Genomic DNA, 12,739 nt, shown 5'->3' with positions numbered 1-12,739 from the left:
CTTATTAGTTGCCAGCAGGACATAAGTACAATTGAAAGCAAGTAAAATAACTATTTAAATATCAGGCTGTGGAAGTCTACTGCCTCTGCATCAAGATCAACCTGTGCAGGCTAGTTAGAGAATAATTAAGGGAAATGATATTCTCCAGTACATTGTCTGGGATGCCTGTTTTCGGTAACTATCTACTAATGAACCCCAAGAGAATTCCAACAGAGCAGAGAAACAAAATGTGATCCGATTTATTCTTAACAATTCTCGCTTCTTTCATAGTAATATAACACATAATTAGCAAACTTGCTCTTCTGGGGTTTCATAACTTTTTGACTGGAAAACTCCAAACTGGTTCTACGGTATCTTCAATAAGATTTTAATGTAAGATAATTGAAAAAATGTTCGATTTCTGTGAAACATAGCATAGAGCTACTTTTGGAGGCAGACTGCTGCGCTGGTTCTGTAACAAATGATAAATGCTGGCAGTATGAAAATAACGCCTGCGAATTCCTTCAGTCTCTTGGACAGAGTCTTGAACACAATCTTAATAAATACCCAAAGGCATTATGCTCTGCAGAAGCCCAGGACACATAGTCCCAACATTGCATTAAAAGGTCCAACATAATAATGACGAATCTTTGAAATTACGAACTTACTTGAATCTGCTGAAATGTACTCCCCAGATTCTCATCTTTTTCTGGAAATGCATCAAATCAGTTGTATTTCAAGCAATTCAATTTCTCTAAAGATGAAGTACTTCACTGAAAACTATTCATTGTCTAAACTGCAAATAGTTTGATAGGACTTATTTCTATACCTACGGGCTACGTAAATCTCACTGGCATTAGATTCTCAACTTGCAAAGCCACTGTACTTTTGATGTTAAACGACTGAGTGAAAGAGAAAACCACACCCAAGAGAACATGACCAAAATTAAATGCTTGTGGTGATATGCCTTCCAAGTTTAAGCCTGTATAATAGGCACGAGGATGAAAAAATAACCTTTTTGGAGCCTTATTTTTTTTACAAATTTTAAGTCGAAAACTAGCTGTATAGATAGCACAACTGTGCTAAAGTAGTAGATGAAGGCAGGTTATGTTTTATTTGACATGGTTATCAGTAACGAGAGAAGTGACCCTGAGGTAAATACCACTTGGACTTTCTCTGTATGAACTGATAACTAGTGATATTATTAACATTTGTCATATATTTGTCCAGCAGCTCTTTCAAGAACTTTGCATCTTCTATTTTTCTCATCTTTAGCTGAAGGCATGATTAGTGTGCTCTGGTGTTTGCAAGCTGTCCCATAGCTTAATGCAACTTCCCCTCACAAGAACTATGTTAATTAGTTATTTTTGCGTTATAGCTTGCACTGTTTTGGAACTAACAATGTCATATTAAACAGACACTGTGAACATGCTTTTCTTTCAAAATTGGCTTTTTTATAAATCCACTTCTCTGATAGAGTACCCCTTAATTGACATTTTCTAAAGTACATTAAGTGCCATTTATCATTCTATAGCAATGCTGAGTTTTGCCCTCAAAACAATAATTCACTGCAATAGTTACATGCAAAGGATTCAATGAACTTTTTGATTCTAGAACGACTTTTCAGAGATTTCACAGATACACTTTCTGAGGAATAATTTTGTTCTTACTGTATCATCTTGGGTGAGCCACTACAGATCTGCTCATGACTGCCGTTTTCTTTCCATGACAGACACCAACTTTATTTAGATTCTGGAACTGCTAGAAAAAAATAATTTCTCCTTAAAATCTGGGTTCTGGATACAGCTTTTGTCATAGGGTCCACAGCTGTGTTGCTTGTTTTCATTTTGTTACTGTATGACAAGACTAATGTTGGTATGTGACTTACCAGTTATATTAAATTGCTTATTCAGACACTGAAAAGAGAAGTTTCACTCTCTCATATGTGGAATATCCTTTTCTCAGAGTGGAACAAAGCTGTATAGCGGAGAGGGCTGCTCAGAAGCATTCTGCTGTCTGCATCAGTTAAACACCTCTAATACTCTAAATCCAGTGTTCCTCTGTTGGCAGAAACTTGGAGGTGTCGAAGTCTTTTAGGTACATCTATTAAGTTGCCTTGCAGAAGCCCAGAAAACCCGGTTTTCAGTTCCCGCTATTCGTGTCAAAGTCTACAGGACTCCAGCCCCTGGGACTCCCAAATTAAGATTCCAAAATCAGAAGCAAATAGTACTGAAGGAGAGGGTCTTGAGCAGGCTCCGTGTGTAGCTCCAGTACGTAGCAGCTTTGTCAGAGAGGCGCACCAGGATTAGGTGCTTAAGCCCCAATCCTTTCTCAAAATCTGTCTTTGATGTTTCATGTATTTTTTGTGTGAAATGCTCAGCTTCAGAGCATCTCTGTTTAGCTACTGCTGCTCTCGTGATCTCTGCGGGGAGCTGAATGACTAGCTCAAAACTTCTGGATTTCGTTTCATGATAAGATGCCAGGCAGTTATTTGTTGTGAGTATGAAAAGTGAATAAAAACTCATTTATTTCTCATGCATAGGTTATATCAAGGAAGTATGGTGGTAATTAAACTAACTTATCGAGTACTGTTGTTTCTTGTTATTATAGTTTTTACCCAGGCATCTGGAATTAGCTAAGAATTATAACATAGAATAGGTAAAAATGTTGAACAGTTTGTAGCTGCCTAAACAAAAGTAATCACTTTGCCTACATTTCAGAGCTTTAGATATTACACCCAGATAATTTTCTTTATATATGTCTTGTGGATGTGAAGGAATTTTCCTGCATAGTTTTCCAGTAGATACTCTGCTGCTAAGCAATTGTAAGGGTGTTTCTGCTGGCAGCGTTCCCATGAACAACTTCCCCTGGGCAAGACATTTTATGGAAAAAAATTACTGCGACAGTGGAACTTTGGACGGAAGTCAGTTCAAAGAGGGAGAGAGTTCATTCATGGTAAGAGTGAAATATATCTACAGAGAGGAGGGACCAAAGTAGCTTAATTTTTCATTTTTATGGTTTTGAGGGTTGTTTTTCTGTATCTATTGCAGGCACCTAAGCTTGGAGGTTAGGTTGTCACATTTGCCCCTGCTGTCAATGAGGAGAGAGAGGCTCCTGTAGGCAGCACGTTGGAGCAGCAGCTGGACTGAGAAGCCCTGAATATGACTCTGGGGAACCCTACTACTCTCCACTGACAATAAATGGAGAGTTATGGAGACAGAGCATGTAAATTAATAGCCCAAATCGAACACTGGGATGATAGATATCTCTCTCCTTGTCTCAGCTGTCCTGTATACTGTTTACTGGAGACTTTTTGTGCCATAACAGGTAATTCGGTCAACCATTGAACTTTGCCAGTAGCCAGTTTGCATGCAATTGTTTGATCAAGAGGAGCTGACCAGAGTTTTGTATCGGGAAATGGGCAATGGACCTGCTGATTCAGCAAGAACTCTGTCTGGTTGTTTTAATTATAAATGACTTGGCCTGAAGAGAGGCTGGAGAGTAAAGGTATTACATTCAAACCGTAGCATGGGTATTATAAGACAAAATGTAAAATAACTCGTTACTTTCCCTTCTCTCCTTACCAAAATGCTTTGAAAAATAATTTCCTCTACTCAGAGCTAGCATGGTAAAATATTAGCCCTGTAAATATACATATTTGTATCACCAATATCACACAGAATTAGACTAGAGTGGTTTCACACTCAAGTTCTTTGTATCTTGACATTTATTATTATCATTGTGATTATACATTGGAGTCCAATATTTCCTTGATTTATAAAACTTGCTTTGACATAATTATGGTATCCGTGCTCTCCCAGCTTTAACTCAGTATTTAATATATCGTAGTCTTATGTCAAAAGAAGGAAATTTCTTCATGTTTCCATTAGAAATGAGGTGGAAAGGCAGAATCGGACTTCAGAAATCTCCAATGGTAGAAACAATTTGTTGATATTCATTCTAGATTACTTTTTCACTATTTTTGTCTTGAAATTATGTGGAATTTGAGTATTAGAGTTTGAGTGTTGTAAATTACTGTTTCAGGATGCTGTAGCAGTTAAACACATTAAAATTGCTTAGTTTCTTCTTGACTTCTGGTCATATGGACTTCCTACGTTTTTTTTTTTTTTCTTTCTTGCAGAGATATCGCCAAAAGAATCTTTCATTTAAAAAATGAAGTGTTTATGTTCTAAATGAAAAAATCATCTTAAACTTCATGAAGCATTCAGATAATTAGAATGATATACACGCCTGAATTTGATTACAAAAATATATAGCTTTCTATCCTGAAATGATTTACATAGTTACAGGGAAATCTTTGATTAGTTTAATAACAGTTGTTCAAGTAGCTGTCCAGGCAGGTTTTGAAAATCACTCCAAGGATTTTTTTGTAAACCCTCCAGGGGTTTCTCACCCCATCACCTTCTCCAGTTGGTGAAAAACTGGAAGAAACTGGCTGAGGAGAAAGAGGAAACTTGAGAGCTGATAATCTTTAAAGGCAAATGAGGAAAGCATGGGTTAAGGTTCACGTGAGCGTTGTGATCCTGCCACCTAGTGAGGAATGGACTTTGACCTCTTGATATTTTCTTTAGCCCTATGATTTTATGAAATGCAGCTAGATATTTAAACATCCAGCACCAGATACTAAAGTGTATGCCTTTTAGATCATGAACACTTAATATTTGATTTAACAAAGGATATCAAACTAGACATCTAATTCCAGTCGCTTCCTAAAAGCTTGGCTTAAGAGCAGTGGAAGGCCATATGTCACAGGGGATTATAGCTGTTGCTTTTTCAGACTGAAAGGTCAAACACTCAAAAGTTTATTTTTCAGCAAATTCTGCAGCAATGTGAACCTCACCTAATGCAGTTTTTTAGTTTTTTGTGGTTTTTTTTCTATAATAAAAGCTTTCTATTTTCTCTGTACAGATATTTATGTTTTAATTATAATTCTTTTTGATTAATCATGTTTAAGGGGTTCTTAAAGTATTTCCTACCATAAACAAAATTCAAGAAATATGTGCAAAAATGACTTCACTGTTAGGTGTGGTAGGAAGTCTTTGAAATATGACATAATAGAGCATAATAAAATTATTTTCTAATTCTACTAGCAAAAAAGGACAAAACATCTCTGTAATTTTTTAGTCTGTCCTATTTGTAGGAAAAGAGTTGACATTGATTTTATTGTGTAATAATCGCACAGTATGGCCTGAGCCGGGGAGCTTTTGGAAGACAAAAGAGGGAGTTAGGCTCCCAGTTCCCACTGACTTTCAGAGGATCGGCAGGGAGATCTCTGAACAATCATGTGGCAGCGGAGAAAATACTTTACCATTGCCTCAGGTTTGTTTGGAGATACCGATTTCTAAAATGCTCTCTGTCTTCCTGCTGCCTCTGGCTCCTGATGAAGGGAACAGAGCAGGTCTGAGCTGACCTCCTCTGTACGAGGCGCTGTGCAGCCACACGACCTCAGCTGTATCTGTGCATCAGGGTGGCCACTGCATCGCATTTTCTAGTTTCCTCTCTCTCCTTCTGAAAGTCCATCCCTGCAATTCAAACGCTCCCGAAGGAGAAGGTCTTAATAGTATGTTTTAATTTGCTCAGATTTTTTTTCTACTGTTTTCTTCTGGATTTAATAAGCAATGCTGGAAATTAACTTTTTTTTTTTTTTTTTTTTTAATGTATCTATTGGTTGCATGGTGGCAGGATCCCCTTCCTTACACTTCTGAAATTGTAGGACCTTCAGCCTGTCTCAGTTCCTCTGGCAGTTTATGGTGTACAGAGGAGATAAACATCAATGTATTGAGATGCTTTGTAGATACCAAAACTCAAGCTAGCATGTGACTAGGGAACAAGTGTACTGACAGATGGGTCCATTAGTCTTTCAATAAAGTCTTCAGATACTGATGTCATCTGTACTTTGCTTGACAGAGGGGACAAAGCGTTGAAAAGAAGGATAAAAGAAGTTCTGTGATTTCCCAGCTACAATAAGAGCGATAAATTGTATTACAATAAAATGACCTGAATTAATGTCTTTTAGTAGAAAGGTCTAAGGATTTGCAGGAGTGTATTTACAGACAGTGAAATAGAAGTGAATTGCAGGGGTATAAGAAAATATATACCAATAAAAGAAGAAGAAAGAGTGCTGCCCTAGCTACTTACACAATTTCAAACCTTTTCAAGCATACTACTAAAGTATGTTTTTGCTGCCAAGTTTTACTTCACACCTCTTTAGTGTAATGCTAAAGACCCGTCAGTCTGTCAGAATAAAGTTACAATTTCAATCAGAGAACATACAAAGAACAAACAAAGTCTTGTCTTTCCAGGTGTTGAATAGCAGATGATGTCTTTGCTTGGAAACACTATGTTGAAGAACTTAATTTTTTAGCATAACTGAAATCATTGTCACAGGATGTAAGCGGTATTGTGATTCTCTTGGTAAGGTTATTTCTTACAAAACATCTGATCTGAGAACATGAGTCTATCTCGCAAAGAACACAGAATATGTATTGGAATTAGCTTTTCACATCCTAACCATGATCAAACCCGAAGCAGTTAACTTCACAGAGGATACTCTGCATCATGTTAGCATTACAATCCCCAGAGCAACTTGATGTTTCTTGGTTTCCTGTGGAGCAGTTGGTTTGCAAATTCGTACAGAGATTGGAAGAGATTGTTCATAGTTTCCTAATATAGTCTAAAATAAATTTTTCCAATGCTCTTTATGGATTCCCTGTACTTCTGCTGTTAGAGGAAAAACAGTCTTATCACACAGGACGAGTTTATCTTATTCAGAATAAAACTGCCTGTTTAAGAGATCAGGATTAGAATACATGTTATTCAAAACTGTTGACAGAACTGTACTTGTTAGTAAGCTGATGTTTTTCACCTAGTTCAAAGAATCTTTGCAGTAATTGAAAACGTATACTACGTTCACACAGGAAATTACTGCTACCCGATATCAAACAGAAAATGAAAGATGTTAATTTGCACAAAAGAGCCATTAATGGTAGTACAGATTCAAAAACTGTAAAAGCCCACATGTGGGCTCTGGGGACACAGTAGTCCAGCTTGCACGCTTTCTAGTGTTCTCCTTGATATGGGTAGGTGTTCCTCTTCCCTATAGAAGCAGGTGCATGCTGTCAGTTATTCTTGTCTGCATTTCCCCACGGGATGCTTGCTGTCTTATTAAGACTAATTGGTGGGTTGCTGAAAGCAACTGCAGGGCTTCAAAATCTTGAGCTAAGATAGTTAACCTTCTATTTTCTAGACATTTTCATCCATCCCCACGACTTCTTACATACTTGTGAGCTCTGTGTTCTGTACAAAATATGGCTTTGCACAGAAACCTCTTGAAGTGGCTCTCCTGTACTTCTGGCTTCCTGAAGGAATGGAAGGAAATTCAACAGAATGAAAATCCTTTTTGGTGTCAGTATTCTCCTTGAAAAAAATTCCTGGAGATCACTGAAGTTGACTTTGCTTTTGAATGTATCGTTTCTCATTAAATAATAAAGTTTGTGAGAATAAACTTTAAATTGAATTAACGCTTCATGCAGTGCCACAAATATAAATACATTTACTTTCAATAATCTGGAAGTTTTCTTGCCTTCAGAAAGAATAGTTCTGAGGAGCTTGTAGCTCTGAGGAGAAGGATCTGGGGGTCGTGATAGACAGTAAATTATCCATGGCCCAGCAATGTGCCCTTGTCGCCAAAAAGGCCAATGGAATCCTGGGCTGCGTAGGGAAGAGTGTGGCCAGTAGGTCGAGGGAGGTCATTCTCCCCCTCTACTCTGCACTGGTGAGGCCACAACTGGAATACTGTGCCCAGTTTTGGGCTCCCCAGTTCAAGAGGGACAGGGAACTGCTGGAGGGAGTCCAGCGAAGAGCAACTAAGATGATTAAGGGCTTGGAGCATCTCCCTTATGAGGAAAGGCTGAGAGAGCTGGGACTCTTTAGCCTGGAGAAGAGAAGGCTGAGGGGAGACCTTATTATGGCGTACAAGTATCTAAAGGGTGGGTTGAAGGAGGATGGAGCCAGGCTCTTTTCAGTGGTTCCCAGTGACAGGACGAGGGGCAATGGGCACAAGTTAGAACACAGGAAGTTCCGTTCAAATACACAGAAAAACTTCTTGACGGTGAGGGTGACAGAGCACTGGCACAGGCTGCCCAGGGAGGTTGTGGAGTCCCCTTCCCTGGAGATTTTCAAGACCCGCCTGGATGCAGTCCTGAGTAATGTGCTCTGGGCAATCCTGCTTTGGCAGGGGAGTTGGACTGGATGATCTCTAGAGGTCCCTTCCAACTCTGAAAATTCCGTGATTCCGTGAATAAACTTTTCTTTAAAAAAGATATTTCTGCTGTGAAAGGTGCTCATACAAATGTCTCATTAAAGGTATAATTTCTTTTAAAAGTTTATTTGACCTTGTCCATCTAACGTATATGTGCAGACACAAATTTTCAATGCAAAAAGATTTTCTTTTCCATGTTCTCCCTGGTGCTAGGGAATTTCTGCCCATGAAGTCAACAGCAAAATTCTGCTTGAGTTTCTGGTATTTTGTTGGTGTATTATCCTGCTGTTTGTGAGTACGTATCTGGCTCATTAATTTATTTTTTCCATGTTTGAGATTCAGCGTTTATGTTCATACGGCCCTCCCTGTTAAAGGATCTGTGATGAATCTGAAACAGTATTGTGGCTGTGAGTTATGATGGCAGAGAGAAAAAAAGGAACTTCAGGGCAGTTGGTTTTTTTTTTGGTTTTTTTTTTTGTTTTTTGTTTTTTTTTCATTTACTTGGTAAGTGAGGTGATAGGAATATGGACAGTAACACTCTGCCGTACTATCCTTGAATCCAGCTAAAACGCAGTCGGGATGAAATAGCTACTCAGTACCACTGTCCTTTGCTTTTCTTTGCTATCAAGGTAGACTAGGCAATTATCACAGTACACTTAATTTCTTTTAGATGGTTGCACTTAGGAGAAAGGAGTCTTTCTGTTAGTGGTTTTGTTATTTGTTTGTTTTTTTTTTTTGTCTAGATATCTAGGACTTTCTTCTTAAGTGTATTGTGAATTTTGTTTAATGATTTTGTTAGACGCGGCAAAAGGCTGCCAGGAGAGAATGTGAAATCTCTGTTCTTGGAGATGTTCAAAACTCAACAGGAGAAGGCCCTGGGCATCCTGCTTGAGTTGGTACCGTTTGAGCAGGAGGTTGGATGGGATGATCTCCACAGGTCCCTTCCAACCTAAATTACTCTGTGCTTCTATTAGCCAAGCAGAATCTATTCCCCACGGTATTTGTACTATTACAAGTACTCGTTAACAAGATTTTATCAGGTATTTTCCTGTATAGAAGTAGGAATAACTTTTGATGACTGTAGAACTTAGAAAAGAGACTTACAGACATGAAAAAAGCGGAGATGATCCCCAATGTCATCCAGTGTTGAAAAGTTTTAATTGTTTTTATTTTGTTGGTGTTGTTTCATTGAAGTACAAACAAACAAAGAGGGTATTACCGTTGCTCTAGTGGCATCGAAAAGAGGTGGTGTGTTACTGTTTTGCACTCAGGCTCGTCATACTGGACTCCAATATGATAACAGATGTGCATCCACCCAGGAAATTATCATTTTCAATAAGAAGCAGAGCAGCAAATGGATTTTCATGCATGGAAAAATAATGTAATAAACTGAGAAAGGCCTTGGCTTGATAAATTTTATGGTCGTAGAAGGGAAAAAATACAATTTGTTTAAATTCCTGAGCCTTCAATAGAGCCATAAACCAGGAACGCTTTCTACTCCCAGTGATAAAAGAACAAGCAGAGGCTTACCTGGTAAATGCATTTACAAGTCCACACAGCTCCACACAGTTCGTATGTATTTCCCTATAGACAATTTTCTATTTAGTGTCAAGCATTGGAAATAGGAAATATTAGGCATGCTTATTTATTCATTTATTTTTATAGTACAGTGCTTTTTCTCAGGAGACTCAAAATGGTGCGAAGGAGGAAAATCGCTTTCAATCCTTTATAAATCTTTCCATTCCCGAATTCCTTACTGAAGTAAATGAAAAGCTCACCACTGAAGTCTAAGGATGTCATATGGACCTTGAGGACTGAAAAGAAATAAGAGCATGGGAAGTGAAAAGTGGTCTAAGTCTGAATAAAGAAAACATCAGAAAGACTTTTCATCCAACCTAAAAATTATTTTAAATGCATACACCAACAATTGGTGTAATGTATTTCAGTATCATTGATGAGGACAGTATAGAAAAGGGACTGAATTTCAGACATCGAGGTATTTGCCAGAGGCACTGGACAACCTAAAAATCGGTTGAATTTATTTTTCAGTGGTGACCTTGGTTAAATAGGTCTTACTGGGAAAGACTTGCCAATAAAGTATGTAGGGTGTACAGCAACAGATGTCTTCTGGGCAGTGCTAAGTGGAAAATGGTTTTCATGTACCATACTTCTTTCTGACCACACAGTATATTCCAGGCTCAGCCATTTCCTAATTTTCGCAAACCTATTCCCAGCACATTGCGCAATTTACAGTAACTATGACCATGAGTTAGGTCACGATTCTTATTTATTATTGATATACTGACAAAAATGTGCCAGCTGCTTCACAGTCGGATTTTATAGTCTATTCTTTGGCAGGGGGCACAGGAAAGGCACTGAAAATTTTTTCTCCCCTTGCGTTTCTAAACAGGCAAAGTACAACATCATTCATTTGTTGTTTGGTGAGTGACCCAACACAACACGTGTCTGGTGCTAGTCGTCACAGCTGACGGCAGAGTGATTGCTTGGGAGGTGGTGTGATCCCAGTAAGGGCAAAACGGCACAATCAGACTCTGCCTTCCCATCACTGAGCTGACCTACACGATGGTTCTCAGCCAAGCAGGGGAGAGGACATTAAGAAAAGCCTGCTAAGTTTCACAAAGGAAACAGAATAAGTAATTATTTAAAAAAACCCCCTCGTATTGCTGTTTTAGCATCTTATAATCAATAGGAGTCCTGAATTAGCTGAGTCACGCAGACAATCCATTATGCCGAGTGTATTAATTAGCAGCTGCCACACCTAAACTGATCACTCCGATGCCTCTGCAATCATTTAAAACCAAGTATTTAAAGCAAAATGCATTAAAACCATCTATCATACTGCTTAATCAATCACACTTTGGAGCTGTCTACGGGATACCAGTTCATGCATTTGGGGCACTACTAAAAATTAATTGCAAGATAGAGCACACGTTTTACAAACGCAACCTTTAACGTGTTTGCCAAAGTAATAACTGTAATGGAAGTCAGAAGATTAGACATCACTTTAAAAACTTGAGCTCTATTTACATTAACTTAATTTGAATGAAACACTGAATGACCTAATGGGTATCACGAACTGCATAAATAAAAAAAGAAATTACAGATAATTTATCTCCAACAAATTGCTCAGCAATTTGCAGAATTTAGAACTGTCATATGGCTAGAGGGAGAAAAAAGACTAATAAGCTTTATTAGTAAAAAATACCAAAATTAATAAAAAAAGCTAGTCAATTTAAACTCCAAAGGCACACGTAGCACATTCATAACTTTTCAAAAATTGAAAAGAGAAAAAATACAGCCGATATCTTAAAAATTATTAATTATATGAGTCCTCTTCATATATATTGAAGAAAAAAGTCTTAGCCGTTCTAAACAAATTATTCATTAAACTTAACCACAGCAGGCGCAAATGAATGAATCACTGACAGAGATCTATCTATGTGCGATAAGGATGCTGAAAAATTAAGAAATGTCATGTCAACATTTAACTTGAAACAAATAAGGAAGGCATTACATTGGCTTGTATCAGAAATACCGTGGCCAGCAGGACTGGGGAGGTGATGGTCCCCTTGTACTCGGCACTGGTGAGGCCCCACCTCAAATACTGTGTTCAGTTTTGGGCCCCTCACTACAAGAAAGACATTTTGATTCTGGAGCGAGTCCAGAGAAGGGCAACAAAGCCGGTGAGGGGTCTGGAGCACACGTCTTATGAGGAGCGGCTGAGGGAAGTGGGGGTGTTCAGCCTGGAGGAAAGGAGGCTGAGGGGAGACCTTATCGCTCTCTCTACAACTACCTGAAAGGAGGTTGTAGCAAGGTGGGGGTTAGTCTTTTCTCCGAAGTCACAAGTGATAGGACAAGAGGAAATGGTCTCAAGTTGTGCCAGGGGAGGTTTAGATTGGCTATTAGGAAAAATTTCTTCACTGAAAGCGTTGTCAAGCATTGGAACAGGCTGCCCAGGGAAGTGGTGGAATCGCCGTTCCTGGAGGTATTTAAAAGATGTGTAGGTGTTGTGCTGAGGGACATGGTTTAATGGTGGACTTGGCAGTGCTAGGTTAAAGGTTGGACTCAATGATCTTAAAGGTCTTTTCCAATCTAAATGATTCTCTGATTCTGTGATTTAAATTAACCAATTCTCTGCTGAAAATCCCTATGAGATAACGTCTGTGCTGTATCGTGCCTCAGAAAAGCAAGATTTAGAAAAGATAGAATCTAAAGTTGAATGTTTCCAAAATGTCATCTTTTTAATACTGCCTTGCGTTCGATAACATGAATATTTCCAGAGAGGAATTTTGAACTCAGATCAAAATCAACTTAACAGATATCAGACTTTTGATGAATTTTGTTTGTGATCCTTTGTAACTTTGTAGCGTTCTATTTGCTTTCCTATCTTTTGCAATTTTTGTATGAGCCACTTCTCTCTGTTCTCACAATTGTCAGTTGTTCCCTTCATTAGTTTTA

Source organism: Vanellus vanellus (assembly GCF_965231255.1).
Source record: "Vanellus vanellus genome assembly, chromosome: 4".
Classification (NCBI taxonomy): domain Eukaryota; kingdom Metazoa; phylum Chordata; class Aves; order Charadriiformes; family Charadriidae; genus Vanellus; species Vanellus vanellus.
The sequence above is the reverse complement of the archived record's forward strand: the minus strand, read 5'-3'. Positions refer to the sequence as shown.